Source organism: Lissotriton helveticus, chromosome 8, assembly GCF_964261635.1.
Source record: "Lissotriton helveticus chromosome 8, aLisHel1.1, whole genome shotgun sequence".
In the NCBI taxonomy this organism is placed as follows: domain Eukaryota; kingdom Metazoa; phylum Chordata; class Amphibia; order Caudata; family Salamandridae; genus Lissotriton; species Lissotriton helveticus.
The window spans coordinates 1,269,377,316-1,269,396,118 of NC_136069.1; positions in this window are offsets into that span (position 1 = coordinate 1,269,377,316).

Here is an 18,803-nt window from a genome sequence, read left to right on the forward strand (position 1 = left end):
AGGGCTATTGACACAGGACCCAGCACACCGCGTGGGGAAGGTGAACCTTGTGGGAGCATGAGCGGCTCCACAGATTCCACCCAAGCGGCTGTGACATGGTGCTGACTGGTAATCAAAAACTTCCATTAACTAGAGGGACTAATTTGAAGGAAAACAGTGTACTGAGTAAGGAACCACTACAACTAACCCCCCCAGTGGCTAATAAATTCAACTGCCCAAATCGCCCACAGACACAGGTCCTATCGTGGAACATAGCAGGTCTGAATATCAAGTTAGACGACCCAAATTGGGGCCTTTTCTTTGACCAACATGAGATCTGCATGTTCCAGGAGACGTGGGCTAGAGGGCACACTTTAAAATTGGGTTTTGCCACTTTTGACATTCCCGCAACATCAGGGGAAAAAGGGAGACCATCGGGAGGCCTCAGTACATGGGTGAGAGTCCATTTAGGCTGCACGGCTAAACAGATCGACACAGCATCTAACGATATTCTGTGTGTCATTCTGTATTTCCCACCCAAGACCTCTATAGCCCTTCTAAATGTGTACTCCAGACCACCTATCCAGGGTAAGGAGTCAAAAACGCTGGCAGGTATAACCTTTTTAGCTACCATTGCAGATAATCATATGGTGGTCATAGGAGGGGATTTTAATTGTCAGTTTGAGCCACTCAAGGGAATGCTCCATTATAGCCTGTATGATGAGGATAAATATTGGACTAGGTGCCCACCAGTTAAAAAATGGTGCCGTCTGGAGATGCAGATGAACTGTCTTGTCCTGAAACACTCCTTAAGAGCTTGCAATGGTAGAACACCGTCCGATACATCGAGTAATTATACCTACCATAGAAATGAGCGAGGTTCTTTATTGGACTACATTTTAATTGACTCCAAATTCTGGCACAGGTTAATTGACCCTAAAGTTATACCAGGGTTCGATAGCGAACATAATGCTTTAGTACTTGAAGTCAATGAGCTCAATCCCGGGAGCGTCCCAAGTATATATAAATCCATTGATGACAGACTGACACTCTCAAACTGTAGGAGAAGATTATCAGATATTAGTCAGTCATAAGATAGACTCAGCGCCTTATGTGAAGCCTTGATCCCGGTGCTTCTGACTGCATCCAACTCAATATCTCTCAATGGGGACAGAATAGACTCTGAGATGGTTACCATGAACCATGGTAATCTAGGGGAAGTCACACTAGACTTCTTTTATCCCACAAAAACTATCCGTCCAAACCGGAAACCCCCCCATCCTTGGTACAATGGACATTGTCGCAAAGCCAAAAGATCTTTGGTATTGTCCATCAAGGCCAATGACCGTTCCCTAATTAAAACATCAAGAATGGCCTTTAAGGCCGCTGTTACCGAGGCTAAAAAAGGGTGGGGAATTGATAAGGGGGATACTCTAGGAAGCTCTCTGGGTTCCAGGGATATGAGGACTTTTTGGAAAGTCGTTAATACAGGTAGCTCCGGTGCTAAATCACCGATAGAGCCGAATCTGGAGGCAGAGGTCTGGTGGGACCATTTTGAATCTCTCTATTCAAGGGGAGAGATACTGGAAGACGAGACAACCAAGGGATGCTCTGTGGGGTCTGACTATTCATCCAAAACAAGGCATACTAATGAATATGACGACGATAGCCCTAGTATAAGTCTAAATGAGATTAGTGGAGCTCTTTCCAAAATAGCTCCAGGTAAAGCACCCAGATTAGATAAGATCCCCGGGAATCTATTTCACAGCGAACTATCAGTATGGGCACCATACCTCTGGGAGTTATTCAATGCCATACTCCAAGGCATGAAGATCAAGGCATGAAGATCCCACCCAGCTGGGCTGGAACCGAAATAATCCCCATCCACAAAAAGGGTTCACCGCTATTGCCAACCAATTATAGGCCGATTAGCCTCATAGACATTACACAAAAACAATTTGCGCGTGTGCTTCTGCTCCAGCTACATACCTGGATGGAGGAACAGAAGATACTCACCCCCCTACAGGCAGGATTTAGAGAAAAATTGTCCACACTGGACCAAATCTTCAGGCTACAACTATTACACTGGAAGACCGTGTGTTTTGAGGGTTGCAGCCTCTACTTAATATTTATAGACCTGAGGTCAGCCTTTGATCTGGTCCCAAGGGAAAAGCTGTGGGCAGTTCTCCACGAGATGCATACCTAGCTCAACTTATAAAGCGGTTGCACGAGGATAATCATACCCAAATCAGGTTCGGCAAGGAGGGAAAGCTAACAGCTCCCATCCTGATTAAACGAGGTGTCCGACAGGGCTGTGTGCTTGCCCCCACCCTCTTTAGCCTCTACATAAATGGCTTAATAGACTTCCTGCTTGCAGAGAAAGATCTTGATGCCCCCAAGTTGGCATCACTCAAAATCCCAGCAATGATGTTTATCGATGATACCTTACTAGTATCCAAATCACCCATGGGGATCCAGAGGGTACTCAACAGATTTAAAGCGTTCTGTAGTGAAAGAGGACTAGAAATTAACCTACAGAAAACCAAATTCATGGCGTTTAACACCACCAAAAGTACCCGAGCAAATCCATCCTTAAATGGTAAACCCCTCGAGAGAGTTTCCTCTTTAGATTATCTCCGCATCACAATCAGACCATGGATTGGGGGTCACACATCAAAAAATCATCTCTGAAATTGGCACAATCGTCAGGTGGCATAATGAAGGTTTTTTGTAAATCCAGCCACAAACCAGTGAGCCCTGCTATTGAAATGTATAAGGTTCAAGCCGGGGGATGGGGGTTATATGGCGCAGAATTATGGGGCCACTGTATTTCTGAAAACCTTACGCAGACAGAGAACAACTTCCTCAGACAGTTGCTTAACCTCCCACTGAGCTCCCCGCTTACTACACTCCGATTAGATCTGAGAGTAAGGGCAATCGCCAACAAATCTAATCTTAGACCTCTATTATTGTTGGTTACCCCAGAACTCTTAGCTTACAGGGAGGAAAAAAAAGAGGTGATGAATCTACGGGAGGCAGCCATACTGCCGTGGCTTGCGCACATTAAACACATTTTAGCTAGTTTGGGGCAGGGGGAACTCTGGGGCGACCCGGAGCTCGCTTGCACCTCACTCTCAAAGAAATCGCTAAAGGACCATTATGGGGAGTTCAAACTAGCACAGCTTCATAGAAACCCTCAAACAGGCAAGTTAATCTCAGACTTTCTAGAAATTAAAGATAGATACAGCCTTGAGCCGGCCCTGGATGATATTAAGCCGCAGTCGCTAGAAAGCTTTTTCTACAGTTTAGACACAGGGCCTTGCCTCTTCGCTCTTTTCACACACAAGTGGGGGGGTCTGCAAGTTTTAAAGTGCCCGGCATGCGACTGCCCTGTAGAGTCACTCCTCCTTTTATTTTTTTCAGCTCCCCTGGTTATCATAAGGCAAGAAAACGATGGCTGCTACAGATCTGTAGAAACCTAGGAACTAGGCACTGCTCCGAGGCTTTCAGGCTACTGAAACACGACTGTAGTATCCTGATAGTATACTCAGTAGCAGGCTTCCTATTTTCTATGTGGTGTACCCGCAGAGTACTCTTAAAACCATCTTAAAGAGTATAGATCATGACTCTGCACAAATGAAACAGGGCACCTTTTAGGACCGCTCTATATTACCAACTATTTGGGAAAAGTATGCACCCATGGACATTCTTCTCTTTGTTACATCCAGGTCCTATTGCCCAAATGACCAGCTGTACCTGAGTCATGTATATAGTATTTGTAACCATGCTCTAGAAGAAATTAACTTTGTAATCTATTTATTCAACACGTTTTAAGGATTTTTAAATGCTAGTACTGTTTTCTGTCTCAAGTAATTTACTGCTATACCAGATATGATTATTCGTTGCTGAAGTAGCCTGTACTGTGGGGACCTTAGTGCCAGGTAATGCCTACCACCGCTAAAATGAAATGTTTTGTAGGTAGCATTTGTGATTATGTTTTTAGGATAAATTATTTATTTATTCTGCACAATGCACTTTCAAATGTGAAGTATTATCTCCTGTTTTGATCAATCCACTGCTATATCTGATGCATTATTTTTTGGCGAAGTAACTAGATTAGAGGGCATCTCATAACTGAAGCCGGCAATCACCAACCACAAATGTGTGTCAAGCAATGCCTACCCCTGTTTTTATCAACTGTCTCTTATTACATGCACCCAACTCTCTTTGTAGTTCTGAACGTATTTGCATGTATTGTTATTTGTACTTTTAAGGTCATATCGACCAAAAAAAGTTTTATTGATTGATTGGTTGTTATTCAATTGTGAATTCAGGCACACTAATCGTCACCTCTCTATCTTAAGCCCATGGGGAGGTAGGCTGGAAACATATTACACAGCCTCCCCATTCTGTCCTATGGGCAAGATGGACTTTCAACAGTGAAAAATGAAATGGAGAGTATTTCACTGCTAGGGCATGGTGCAGACCTTAATACATGTCTTACCTTTCACATACACTGCACCCTGCCCAGGGGGGTACCCTGGACCTACCATAGGGGTGTCTGATGTGCATACAAAGGGTAAGGCCTGGCAAGTGGGTGCACTTGTCAAGACAACATGGCTGTTTAACAAACTGCGCGCAGGCACTACAGTGGCAGGATTGAGTTCTCTCTTTAAGGCTACTTGTGTGGGTAGCACAATTAATGCTGCAGGCCCACTAGCAGCATTTGCATTATCAGCCCTGGCACACACAGTGCACTTTACTAGTAAGGCAAACATACCAATCATGGACAACTAATTACCATTACACTTTACACAGGGACCACTTGCACTTTAAAACTGATGAGCAGTGGCAAAGTACCCAAAGCATCTAAGTTGGCAACACCATGTCAGGAAAAAGGTCCAGGGGAAGGCAAAAAGTTTAGGGAACTTTAGCCAAAAAGGGCCAAGTCCAACAGCTTGCAAAGACTGTTGTCCACGTCATGCTGCTTTTTGTAGGAGGAGACCGCATTGGTTTTATATATATATATATATATATATATATATATGCATATATATATATATATATATATATATATATATATATATATATATATATATTTATATATATATGCATATATATATATATATTCACAGAAAAAACCATAGGTTATAGACCATATATAGTTAGGAATTAGCATTTACAAAACCTTGAAAATTCACTGAAAAAGCCATAGGTTATAGACCATATATAGTTAGGAATTAGCATTTAGAAAACCTTATTTTACTCACACAAAACCATTGAAATTCCATATATAGTTAGTTGCACTAACTATATATCGCGCACCCGCAATCCACTGCTGATGATGTCACATATTACATCATTCATGACATGGTCAGTGACATCACTGATGACATCACTGATGACATCTCAAATGACATCACTGATGACATCACTGATGACATCTCATTTGACATCAATGACCTCATCACTGATGATATCATTCATGTGACAATACAATGCATCTCCTCACATTTTAATATAACCTCTGTTTCACCCAGTGTTAAATACAGAGTATAATTTTTGAAACCATTGACACACCAATACTAGTTACTACATACGCACTCACTGATTCCTACGTCTACACACACATTCACTCATTCACCCATACAATCATTCATACATACAATCACTCATCTTTACAACACTATCATATGCACTCATACACCTATACAGACACTCACACTCTGCCACTCATCCATGGAGTTACTCACACACCTAGTCAGTCCTGTAAAGAATCAATGACACTTCCATTTTCTTGTCTATACAGTTAAACATAGAGCACCTTACATTTTCAAACATATACTAACACATACTTACCTTCTTATACAATCATTGATACAAGTACACATTGATCTGCACAGAGTCACACACCTCCCAGCCAGCCACACACACACACTCAGTCTCCCATACAAATTCTTGGACAATCAATCAGTAACCCATATAGTTAATCATATAGCTACTGATCAACACATGCAGCAGTTTACAGAACAACAGACATAATGATGCACAAATTAAGACAGTTTAGTCACTAACCCATGCACTCAGTGAGACACATTTAATCACTCACTCATACATTCAGTCATGCACCTACTAAATCCTTTGTCCAGACACTTATACTTCCACTCATTCTTCAATATGTAAGACACATTTTAACTTTACAGAAACATACAGTCACTGGATGTTGTCATCAGTGATGTCATCAGTGATGTCATCAGTGATGTCATCAGTGATGTCATCAGTGATGTCACTGACCATGTCATGAATGATGTAATATGTGACATCATCAGCAGTGGATTGCGGGTGCGCGATATATAGTTAGTGCAACTAACTATATATGGAATTTCAATGGTTTTGTGTGAGTAAAATAAGGTTTTCTAAATGCTAATTCCTAACTATATATGGTCTATAACCTATGGTTTTTTCAGTGAATTTTCAAGGTTTTGTAAATGCTAATTCCTAACTATATATGGTCTATAACCTATGGTTTTTTCTGTGAATTTCATTGGTTATTTAACAGCTAATATCTGTAGCTGTAAAATGTATTCTTCTTTAAATCCAAAAATATATTTTATATGTTTATGAATAATTTTTTTTTTTAATATTTTTTTTTCTACGTTCCCGCTTCGCGAATCGGGAAGCTTCCCGTTAGCTGACCTTGATGCCGCGAAATAGACCGCGAGCCGGTAAACGTTTCTTTACCGCAAGTGCCGCGTTAGAAAACAACATCGTGACGCCTCCCATCCGCATGACGTTCCACGTTGTCGCGTGATACGTCATATGACGTGCTACGTTAGCGAACTGGTACGCGAAGCGAGTCGCAAAGCGCAGGTTTCTGGAAGCAAACCGTGAGACCCTGCAAAGCGCTTAACGTAAACACAGCAAGTCATGTGACTTGGTAATAACACTTTTCATTGGTTCATTTCACTTTTGGTTTCCTAATGATGTAAGACTAGGTCATATAATCTAAAATGAACACTTTTGATTGGTTGAGAACTCTTGTTTTTCCCAAATGATGAAAATCCCTCCTTCTTTCCTCACTCTGACTTTCATCATTGTGAGAGAAAGACCCTTTGTGATCACTGAGCAATGGCTTCTTTAGTAGCTTCAGCTGGTGCTTCCCCACCACCTCCACCACATCCAAGGAAGAGTGGACCACCTGCTCAAGTTATAATTCAACAAGAAGAGGAAGAAGAGGAACAGGACGACGAGCACGAAGAGAGGCAGTTTTTGCCTGAGCAGCCCAAGACGTCTCACCGGAAAGAAAACTTCATTTGGCAATTTTTTAAAATTCCCAAAGGTCAGAAAAAAGTAAATGCAAGATACGTAACTTGCCTTATATGTCAAGATAGACTGTCCAGAGGAACCGAGAAAAAATACAGTTTCGGAAACTACACAATGCATCGCCATATGACTAGGTGGCATCCTAACAACTACAGTGCTGCACAGTTTCAGAACGACCTAGATAATCTCCCTATTATGGCCAGAAGATCTGTTGTACCGGAAGTAACGGGACCAGAGGGCAGGGAGATGGTGCCAAATATACAAATGAAATTTGGTGAAGTAAAACACACCTGCGTATTTTGCGATGGATTCATTTCCTACGGAGAAAAAAGCATCACTCTGATCAACAGAGCTATTGACTATCATATGCAAGTTTGTACGAAACGCCCAAAATAATAAATACTTCTTTTTTTGTTTTGTTGCGCCTGTTGAGCCCTTTACAATGAATCGTTTTCATTGCCCCCTCCAAGAAAAACCCAAAAAAATATAAAACCTCAGAAAAATTCAAAAAAAGTAAAAAAATGTTCCGAAAAATAATAAAAAAAATATAAAACAACAAAAACAATTAAAAAAAAAGTTCTTTTCAGAACTACCTCCCCGTTATTAAAAAATTGGTACAATATTTGGAACTGTGCCAACCTCTATTTCTCTTAGTTCGCTTCCCAGTTCGCTCGCCGGTACGCGAACTAGAAGCAAACCAAAAACAGTAAGTATAAGGGAAGGAAACAGACACTTATGTTAAAAGAAAGACAGCTATAGGGGAGTAAACTAGAGATACTATTACCCGTAATCCACTGCTGATGATGTCACATATTACATCATTCATGACATGCTCAGTGACATCATCAGCAGAGGATTGCGGGTTTTTTGGCAACGTGCCTTATCCACGGTTTAATAACGCTGCCTTTTGCTTTATATAAGTTTTCAAATTGTATGAAATATATACCAATAGGTCGTTATGAACCTTTAGGTAGTGCTTTTCTTCATGAGGTCTGGTCGCTTCCATACACATACAGATGTTTCAAAGATGATCAAGAAGTTTATCTGAATGGAGAGGAATGCACTGAGACGCCAGATCATTCACTAATGTGTAGGCACATACAGTTACACGGTTCATGCAACAAACACCGACCAAATATGGCTTGCGTGTTGCAAGGCACGCCAGTTCCTGCTATCATCCCCACGTTCAAGTTGTTGGAAAATGGTAGTTATTTGATGCTCAATAATGAAGATTGTTCTGAGTTAATTGAAAAGGGTCTGCACCTCTGTACGGGTGTTCGCTATGTGAAGCACGAAAGTTTCACGGGCCGAACTCAAGGCCACCTCTCTCTGAGACAAAAGAGCTCTTATTCTTGCCATGCCGTTGAAATCTGTCCCAAGGTTGGTATTTGTGGCCAGATTGAAAACTCCCTATGTTCATGTGTGGGAGGAAATAGAACATTTCTGCAGCAAATAACCCGTTCACTTACTGTTACGATAAAAGGAATACTTTTAATTCAGATTTGCCTTTCAATTTCAGCAAGATGGTTCTGACTATCTTTAACGCATCCTCCACAAAGACCCTGGCGCACTTTTTTAAAGTTGTTACCAGTGGTCTTGTGACTTCATTTGAGAAAATCTTTGGAGTCATCCCTGCTTCCTTTCATTCTATTTTCTCCACTCTGGTTCGTGGATTGGCATTTTTACTTGCATTACCAGCGGACGCTCTTGTGCTTTTTTACATTTTTAAATATGGATGTCCCTCCTATGCAACCTCCCACCCTGCAGCTGCTGACACTGTTCCGCAATCGCATGCTAGAATATTATGGCACAATGCCGTTGGCGATATTAAGCACGGCATATGGATTATCTTTTCGATTCTCCTACTTCACCTGTGTCCAGCCTGTATTTCACTGCCTGACCTGTGATTTCGATTGGGCCATTGATTTGTGTCTCTGCGGACCGGTTTCTCCTGACGTCGACTTTAATCAGCTGATGACTCCTATCATTACTCACGAGTTGGTTTGTCCTGGCGAAAGGATTATGGCTGTGGCATTGATGCATGGACTACTTGGTCCCTGGAATTTACTAGCGGCAGCACAGTCTTTCTTGGAACAGAGCTTTCTTGAAAACCCACCGAGCTGTCCTCTGATGGTGATAGAGGATCCGGTGCTGGGAGAGCACGTATGTTCTTTTCCGCTTTTAAATTGGATGGCTGAACTGTTTTCGGATGAAGACGGTGACTTCCTATTGGAGGCTGTTGCAGCTTATTTTGCATACACAGTTATGTCATAGACCTTTTTCATGTTTGATATGCTGAGTACTAGCATTTCATTGACAATTCATTGACTTATTTGTCAAGTTTTTATTATTTACCTTGCCTATTGGCTTAAGACTCGATAAAGTACTTGGCTGTTTTATTTTTCTTTAGCATTACATTTTCCTAGTTTTTAATGCTTTACCTTGCGGACCGTCCACATATAAACTTGCAATCTACTCTCATGAGATGGCACTTCTATTATCTTATTCAGTTCGTTTCCGGATCATGGGGAGGTGTCATCTAGGTCCTGGATATCTTTACACCGTGTTAAGTTAGCATGGGCTCATTACCGGTTTAAACGCCATTTTTCCTTTTTTGCAACTTCTGCACACGACACTTAGTTGTTGCTTTAGCTTTCCACCTAGTAGTTCATCGTGGTTTACATGAGAATAATATGTTATTGCTCTACTATCTGCTTTGCTTGTTAAACTATATCTGTACAGCGAGTGCTAAAGTTTCAAGAACAACACGATACAGAATTGTTATGAGGTCTGATCTCCACGACTTCATACTCATAACATAAGTGCAACTTCTGCCAATTCTGGGCATGAGGCGGGTTTTATATTGCTTTGCCGAACACACATACACAACAGTTGATGCGGTTCACATGAAGAGAGAGCTGGTGTATGCTGATGTGATTCCTTCAAATCTAAGACACTAAAGTATGGGCACGCCCTAAACCAACACAAAGAGACCTTCTTAGCAAATAATATAATATGTGTATTAGGGAGGGTGAGATATAAGCAGCCGCGGGCCGTGGAGGGAGTTACGGTGAGGCAGGGAGGCGGGGAGGGGGAGAAGCAGGGTGGAGCCCTCTCTACCTTGCCCCTCCCCCTCCCCGCCTCCCTGCCCCACCGTAACTCCCTCCACGGCCCGCGGCTGCTTATAAGTGTTGCTAACTCTTATTCATTTACAGCATGTTAACATACTGTCACCATTCGCTTTTTATGTACTAGTAATTATACTGGTAATTTTGCTACTGATAATATGTGTACTTGTATTCTCCACCCTGCTTCTCCCCCTCCCCGCCTCCCTGCCTCACCGTAACTCCCTCCACGGCCCGCGGCTGCTTATAAGTGTTGCTAACTCTTATTCATTTACCGCATGTTAACATACTGTCACCATTCGCTTTTTATGTACTACTGACTATGCTGGTAATTTTGCTACTGATAATATGTGTACTTGTATAATCTAAGATACTACGCCTCAGAAGACGGCATTAGTAAATAAACATTTCAAATACACGTGTTCTTCTTAACTCCATGTTCTGGTTTCTAAGAAATATATAACGACCGACTGTTCATGAGTTCCACGTATCCTGAGGTACTATAAGTTCATATTCTGGATTGTCTAAACATTGAGAGTTTGTTATATCCAATGTGACACTGTACCTAGCTTGCTAAGGAGTTTTTGATTACTAACGTGAGTTTTGGGACACCCTAATTCGCCGAGGTTCCAATCCTCTGTCCACAGTTCTGTGTGAGAACAGAAACCCTGCGACAGGGGCACCCCCGACCCTTGCTGGAGCTTCATCACACTTGCGATACAACTCCAGCAATGCGCCACCTTTACGGCACAGATACATCACGCATCTGTGCTGTTTTTGCCCCATGATGCGCCGCATTGTAAATGCAGCACACCATAGGTGACGGAACAGCGGCACAGAATGACTAACACATCCCTGGTGATGCGCCAGTCATCATAAATGTATCCCTATGCTTCTTATCTTGTTAGAGATGAACCGCCATATGTATCATCAAAGTTTTTTGCATTTCCTAAATAGCGAACTTTAAGGAATAAATAGCGATTCTTTACCATTCCTAGTTTGCGATTAGCTATTTGCTAATTACAAATTACCCATTCATTTCCTTCATTTCCATAGGGCGGTTGGACTCACTTTTAGCTCGAACGGCTGAATGGATTTGCACGAAACTTGGCAAAATTGTAGGGACTGGTAGCCCGATGTGCCTTTGCTATGTCTCAAGATATATGCTCCAGTGGTTTTTACGAAAATTAACTTTGAAAAATATATATTGGGCTACATTGGCCTATATATATGTTGGAGCCCAAATGTAGCCCAATGTAGCCCAATGAAGCCCAATGTAGCCCAATGTAGCCCAAAGATGGCCGCCAGACACACAAAAAAACAAATGTAGCCCAAATATCAGCCAGATGTAGCCCAACTATAGCCCAGTGACAGAATGACCAATCCGCTTCGCAAACCTCCGTTACGCGAGGCGGAGCGCTGTTACAGATATATATCTTTTTTTGAACGTTAATTTCTCAAAATCCACTGGAGCACATATATTGAGACCTAGCAAAGGCACATCGGGCTACCAGTCCCTACAATTTTGCCAAGTTTCGTGCAAATCCATTCAGCCGTTCGATTATTATTATTATTTTTTTTTTTTGCCCCGCTGGGCCCTTTTAAAACCTCCACATCAAACCTAGGGGGTCAGCGAGGATCTACTATTCCCCCTTATGGTCATTTGCCCCTTCGCTTTGGCCTCCTCTTGTCTCTCGATCCTACCGAGAGACAAGATGGCGGCCGCTACGGACTGTTTGGAATGTTGACAGACGCCAGAGAACCAATCAGCTTCGCTTCACAAAGCTCCGTTGCGCGAAAAGTACGCGTCCTGGGCCGCTCCCCGGTCCGCTGTTACAGATATATATCTTTTTTTAAACGTTAATTTCTCAAAATCCACTGGAGCACATATATTGAGACCTTCAAAAGGCACATCGGGCTACCAGTCCCTACAATTTTGCCAAGTTTCGTGCAAATCCATTCAGCCGTTCGGGCTAAAAGTGAGGCCAACCGCCCTATGGAAAACTCAATGTTAAAAACACGTTTTGGGACCCCCCTTTTTTCTCGGCCCCCACTGGACGAACCCCCCCCAAATTTTCAAGGGCTGCTCAGAAACAAAATGTGCCATTTTCCTGAAAATTTCAGCCAATTCCGTCCACAAACGCCAAAGTTATTAGACATAGAATTTTCAAAAAACCCATAGAGAAAAAATCCTAACTATATATACCTACTGGCGACCGCCAGTAGGTAATATATATATATGCATATATATATATATATATATATATATATATATATACATATATATATATATATATATATATATATATATATATATAAAAGCTCCACTTACACCTGCCAGACGCACTCCTGGGCTGGTGCCTGCTCGTCGGGGGTGCACCCGACCATAATATCCGCTCAACAGTCCCTCCCCGCAATTTCGGGAATTAGGTAGCAGCACTCCGGGGTAAATTCACAGTTTAGGTTTTATTAGTCAAAACGCGCTTTCGGCACTCGGCCTTCGTCCACTCTTTGTTTGTTTTTGGTTTTTTTTGTTATTCGATCAGTGCACTTATCGAAGCCGAGGGGTAAGTACGTTTGTGCTGTGACTATATTGTCTTAAACCCCTTGACGTTTGTAGAAAGTCCAGTTCATTACGAAATGCCTGGATTTAGTAAGTTTAGGAACTTCTGTTGCTTTGGTTGTTCTAGGGATTCCCGGCTAGAGGATTCTTGTCCAATTCCTCCGGTTGGAACTCCCACTTATGAGCTCTATTCAAAACATGGTCTTGGTCCTATCATTTTTAATGAACATGGATTCGATACACGAAGAAAGATGGTGTCCTCCAGTGGCAACAAAATGGTAGTTTTGAGCCTGATATATTGAATAATTTAGAAGCTATTTTGTTTAAGAGAAAAGCCCGGCCGGCAATGTTTGACTCTTTCCGCCTCTGGCGTAAGGAAGCCAAACAGAAAGAAATTAAGCAAATGAAGAAAGATAAGAAGGAGCAAAATATGACAATTTTACAGGCTGCCCAACAGTTTAAAAATGATGAGACTGATCAGATGATTGAAGTTTCAGAAAGACAACATCGTATGGCAATAGATAGATGTTATCTTGTGTTGCCTACTTCCTCAAAGAGTAAGGGTCTTGACGAAGATCCTTTCATGTCCCATCTATTGACATTACCTCCACCTTATGTATTAGGTGCTAATGCACCCCCATTACAACCTGCTGCTAATCCAGTTATTCCGGTTCCTGCACCTTTGCCTCTTCCAGTAATACCACCTCCTTTGCCACTGACTTCTGTACCCCAATCAACTGTACTCCAGTCTCCTTCATCTTCAGTTTCTTTTGCTACTAGTTCCTCTCCTGTTTTACAGAATATGTTGTCTCCTGTTCTAGTGTCGGATTCCCCTACAGCCCGTCAACGATTAGTTGACACCGTTTCTGGTCTTTTGTCACCTTTTCTTGGGCCTCTTTATTTTTCTCCTGCTTCGTCTCGAAGGCAATCTCGTAGTCAGATTCCAGATGGGGAAGAGCGGATTCAGCTAGATTCTCTCGTTTGTAATTGGCTCATGAGTGGTCCACAGTATAGCGTGCGTGATATTTTAGACACTTTTCTACAATGGAATGCGCCTACGCAGAGGTATGTCTTTAATGTTATGTGTAACACTCTTATCAAAGGGTGGGGAGATACAGATCTAGATTTACCTCCTCAGGGTTTGTTCCAGATACAGGATCAATTTGATAAGGGACTTATTGTGGGTCCTGATGTAGAGCATGCTGTTCAAAAGCTTGTTGCTTTCCGGTCTTCCTTTTTCTCTCAAACTTCTCTTGAACCTATGTTATGTTATGTTATGTTATTTATGTTTTTAATATAGCGCAACGGATACTCAAAAAGAGTGTCCCGGCGCTTTGGGTAAGGGGAACAGATTCAGAATAACATAACGCCATTAAAAAGAACACAAAAAGACAACACACACACAAAGAAACAAGAAAGAGCAGCTAGTGAGGCCTACTGGGTGAACAACCAGGTTTTAAGACCTCTCCTGAAGTCCAAAAGACTAGTCGCTCCCCGAAGTGAGAGTGGAAGCGCGTTCCACATCTGTGGGGCTAGCAGACTGAAAGAACGGCCGCCCCGGCGAGCTCTCTTAATGCGAGGGACGGCCGCCATAAGCAGCGATTCAGACCGCAGAGAGCGGCCCGGATGGTAAAAGACCACTCTCTTCTGGAGATGTTTAGCTCCTACTGCGTGGAGTGCCTTATAGGCCAATATCATGGCCTTAAAAGCGATCCGTTTACGGATCGGAAGCCAATGCAAAGTCCTAATTAACCCAGAGGCACTGGCGCGTCTGTTTAGACCAAAAATGGCCCTGGCCGCCGCATTCTGCGCGACCTGAAGCCGCTGCAGCAGGTACTCAGGTAGGCCCAGGTAGAGAATGTTGGCATAATCCAACCTGGAGCCTATCAGGGCCTGCACTGTCAGCCTCCTATGCTCCTCCGACAAAAGAGGCAGGAACCTCCGCAGCATTTTTAATAGGCCGAAGCAGGTGCCGGTCACCCCAAAAATCTGGGCTTTCATTGACAGTCCCCCATCCATCTTAACCCCCAAGTTCTTAGCCACAGGGGAAGAGCCGGACGGAGGGAACATGTCAATGGGCCACCAGGCCTGCCAGCTAGGCTCCGCATCGCACCCGAAAAAGAGTACCTCGGACTTATCGGAGTTGATCCTGCGGTTCGTCATAAAATGACACAATATCCTATGCGAGAAGTTCCTCCAATATGGAGAGATGCAGATCCAAACGCTCATCCGCCTATCCTTGCTCATTTCCAGTGTATATGGATACAAGATCCTTGGAAACGATCGGAAGTCTTGGCGCTTAAACAGTCTTTACCGGACCCTCGTAAGAATCCTGCTGGGTATTATAAAGAGTTGTCCCAAACTGTCGATGCGTGTATCATGAATTTGGCAGATATTGATTTACTGATGGGAAATGTAGTTCCACAAGCTCTATGGGCTAAAATTCGTAGGGAATATCATGATCAAGCTTTAGGTGGAGATTGGACTGCTATAGCGGCTGCAGATGCAGCACAGATAGGTGGAGCTAAACCCGATGATTTGATCACAGAATTACCCGGTAGAATAATAGCTCTTATGAAAACAATGATGCCTGCTGTACGCGTTAACTGGGATAAGTTAGCGGCGTGTAAACAAAAGACGAATGAAAGTGTCTCCGATTTCTTTACTCGTTTCGAAGAAACTTTCATCGACCATAGTGGTCAAGATATGAGTACTGAAGGCGGACAGCGATTATTCGTGGATAAATTTGTATTTAATCTACTTCCTGAATTATCGCATAAATTGAAACAATCAGAGAGTTCATGGGCCGTTTCATCGACTGCCCAGATATTGGCCACTGCTCAGTATTACGAGAATAGGGATAAGGAAGAAAAAGAAAAAGTGGAGAAAAAGACTAAAGAATTGAAAACGAAGATTCTTTTGCAACAGGCTTATCCCCCTCGTTCTGGTCAGTCCGAATCGCAGCAGCCTCCACAGTTTCAGAGATTGTTGCAGAAACCTACACCTTTTGTTGCGCGACCTCAGTTGGGTCCTAATCAATGCGCCTACTGTAAAGAGGAAGGTCATTTTAAGATTAATTGTCCGGTTTTGTTACAACGTACTGGTGGACAATCTGTGCCACGAGGGCGTGGTGGTTTTCAGTCAGCACCTAGGGGTAGAGGGCGAGGTGCGTTGCCTCATGGACAGCGTTCCTTACCCACGCAGAACACTATGAATTATTTTGATCAACAGAATTCTCAGTCCGTGCAATATTATACTGACGATTATTGTGCAGAGAATGAAAGTTCTGATTTTCACACTAGCTAGACAGCCATAGACAAAGTAAGGGAGTCGTATCAGTTCCAGTGAATCAGAATGGACCTTATGTTGATGTTGTAGCATTAGGTGTTACGGAACTATTTCTTTTGGATACTGGTGCAATGAGTTCTATCATGCATTCCAAACTCCCTGGGGCACCTTTGCCTGGCTTAGCAAATGTTTCCGTAGGATTCTCTGGCTCCCCGGTTAGTGACCCTGTTTCTTATCCTTTGCCTATTTCCATTGGTCCGTATGATTTGGAAGCTCCGCTTCTTTTGACGACCGGTTGCGGAGAAAACTTGTTGGGTTTGGACCTATTGAAACGTTTGCATGCCACGTTGTATTGTTCCCCCTCTGGTGTACATCTTACTTTGGGTGATAAATTGACTTCTCCAATGTATGTATCTAAAGACCAACTGCTACTCGAATTGAGTTCACTTCCTGAACAGGAAGGTGCTAGCTGACCAGAAGGGGAGCCAGAGAGCAGAATCGACAGAACGCTAGAAACGCCAGAAATGCCATTGCCTCAAGGCGAGTGCGGTGCTGCTGTGGTGCTGCTGCTGCCACAGAGGGAACAGCGAAAAAGCCACCGTAGCGAGAAAGGAAAAGCAGGCTGCCGTCTGCCGGCCGACTGCCGGCTGCCGGCTCTCCACCCGCTTCCATCTGCCGTTCTAAATAGCGATGAGGCAGCAATCAGCACAGCAGGTAAGGTCCGGTCATCAGCACAGCTTCACCGGCTTTACCGGCATTTCGGCATCGCGGAGGCGTCTTTAGTCCCACAGAACTCTGGCTTCACTAAGAGAATAAGATAAAGCCTCCCCCGAGTGCGAATTCCCACCGCTGACAGAAAGCAGACGTCTGCCACTGGGAGTCAGGAGCCCACCGGCGGAACCGAGCGCCCCCTCTGCAATTTTGCAACCTGCAATTGGGACCCATCTGCCGTCGGCTGGCTTGGCAGAGGGCCCTGCTGCCCACGCCGACAGGGCGGCTGGAAACTTTTTTCAGCAGCGGTGGCGCAGCCGCCTGACCAAGAGCATGAGGCACGGTAGCCACAGGGGGGTGTGAGCGCTAATTTAAGTGCTATAATAACAACACCGCTGTGGCTTTGCCTCGCCGCGCTGTGCTCCCCACCGCCCCTTCGCTGAGGGATCGAGAAAGTCCGGGGGAGCCAGGACCCAGGACCCAGGAGCCAGGAGCATCGCGAGCATTGCGCTTGGTCCCCTCGTCCAGACCTACCAGCTCGTCGAAGCAGACTTATTGAAGTAGTTCAATCCGTTTTTTATGCAGCAGCATAAGCTGACTGGCTGACTGGGAACGTGCGAGGAGAGCAGCAGCTGCAGGCGAGTGTGAGCGCTGAGGTAAGCGCTGCGATAACAACACCGCTGCGGCCTCATCTCGCCGTGCTCAGCCCCCCCACCAGCTGCTCCTCCGCTGACGGACCGAGAAAGCCTGTGCAAGCCAGAAGCTAGGACCCCCCACCAGCTTCATCGCTGATGGACTGAGTAAGCCTGGGGAAGCCAGGAGCCAGGAGACAGGTGCACTTGAGAGCAGGTGAGTTAGCGGCAAGGCGTGGAGCTTAGTGCCGGCCGGGACTGGGGGGGGAGCACACGCAGCCAAAGCTAGAGTTTCAATCTTATCCCCTGGGCAGCCTTGGGACAGAGGCAGCGGTCCTGCGTGCCATTAGGCAGGACTGATTAGGAGCCGCATAGCAGCAGGAACAGTAGCAGCGCGTGGCAAGCGCAGGGACAAGGATAACCTCACCTGTCTAACTAACCTGCTACATCAACGCCATAGACCATCCTCCTGCAGGAGAACACGCTGTGCCCGGCTGCACCATTATCGAAGTGGTTGAATTGGGAAAAGACAACTAAACAGGGCAAATAATGAGGACCAGAAACTCAACCTTTATACAACAACAGGGAAAGCCTCGCCCCCATAGAACAGCGAGGAGATGGAAGGCGAAGCTTTTCTATCCCCCTGGAGCGGGGGGTTCGTACCCGGGGCTAGGGCTGGGGCTCTGGGACGGGGAATTTTTAGGAACATAAGGAGTCACCGGAGCAACGCCAACGTCCCTGGGACCACCTACTGCGCTCCCAGCACTGACATCGTCCCCAGCCCCGACCCCTGCAGCCCCATCGGGGAAGATCCATAACCCGCTTAATTTAACTCCCCATAGGCTTTGGTTCAGCGCTAAAGAACCCACTAATGGGACCGCAGGAAACAGAGACATAAGAAGTTTTCTGTGTCCCAAAGCAACTAGCTCAACTGAACCACCCAGGACTACCAATCACCTACCAACTAATAAAGCTCCGGAGGCACAAGGTATACCCCTTTCGCCAAAAATAACTATGCTCCAGAGTGGAAAACCCCCTAAACTAGAGACATCAGACAGGGCTGCACCAAGGCCTGCTCAGATTAGAACTATAGCCTCGATCCACCAACAACTGGACGATCCTCAACTGAGCATGACGTCAATCGGAGCACTTACGCTTGACGCACCAAACTGCATACATCCT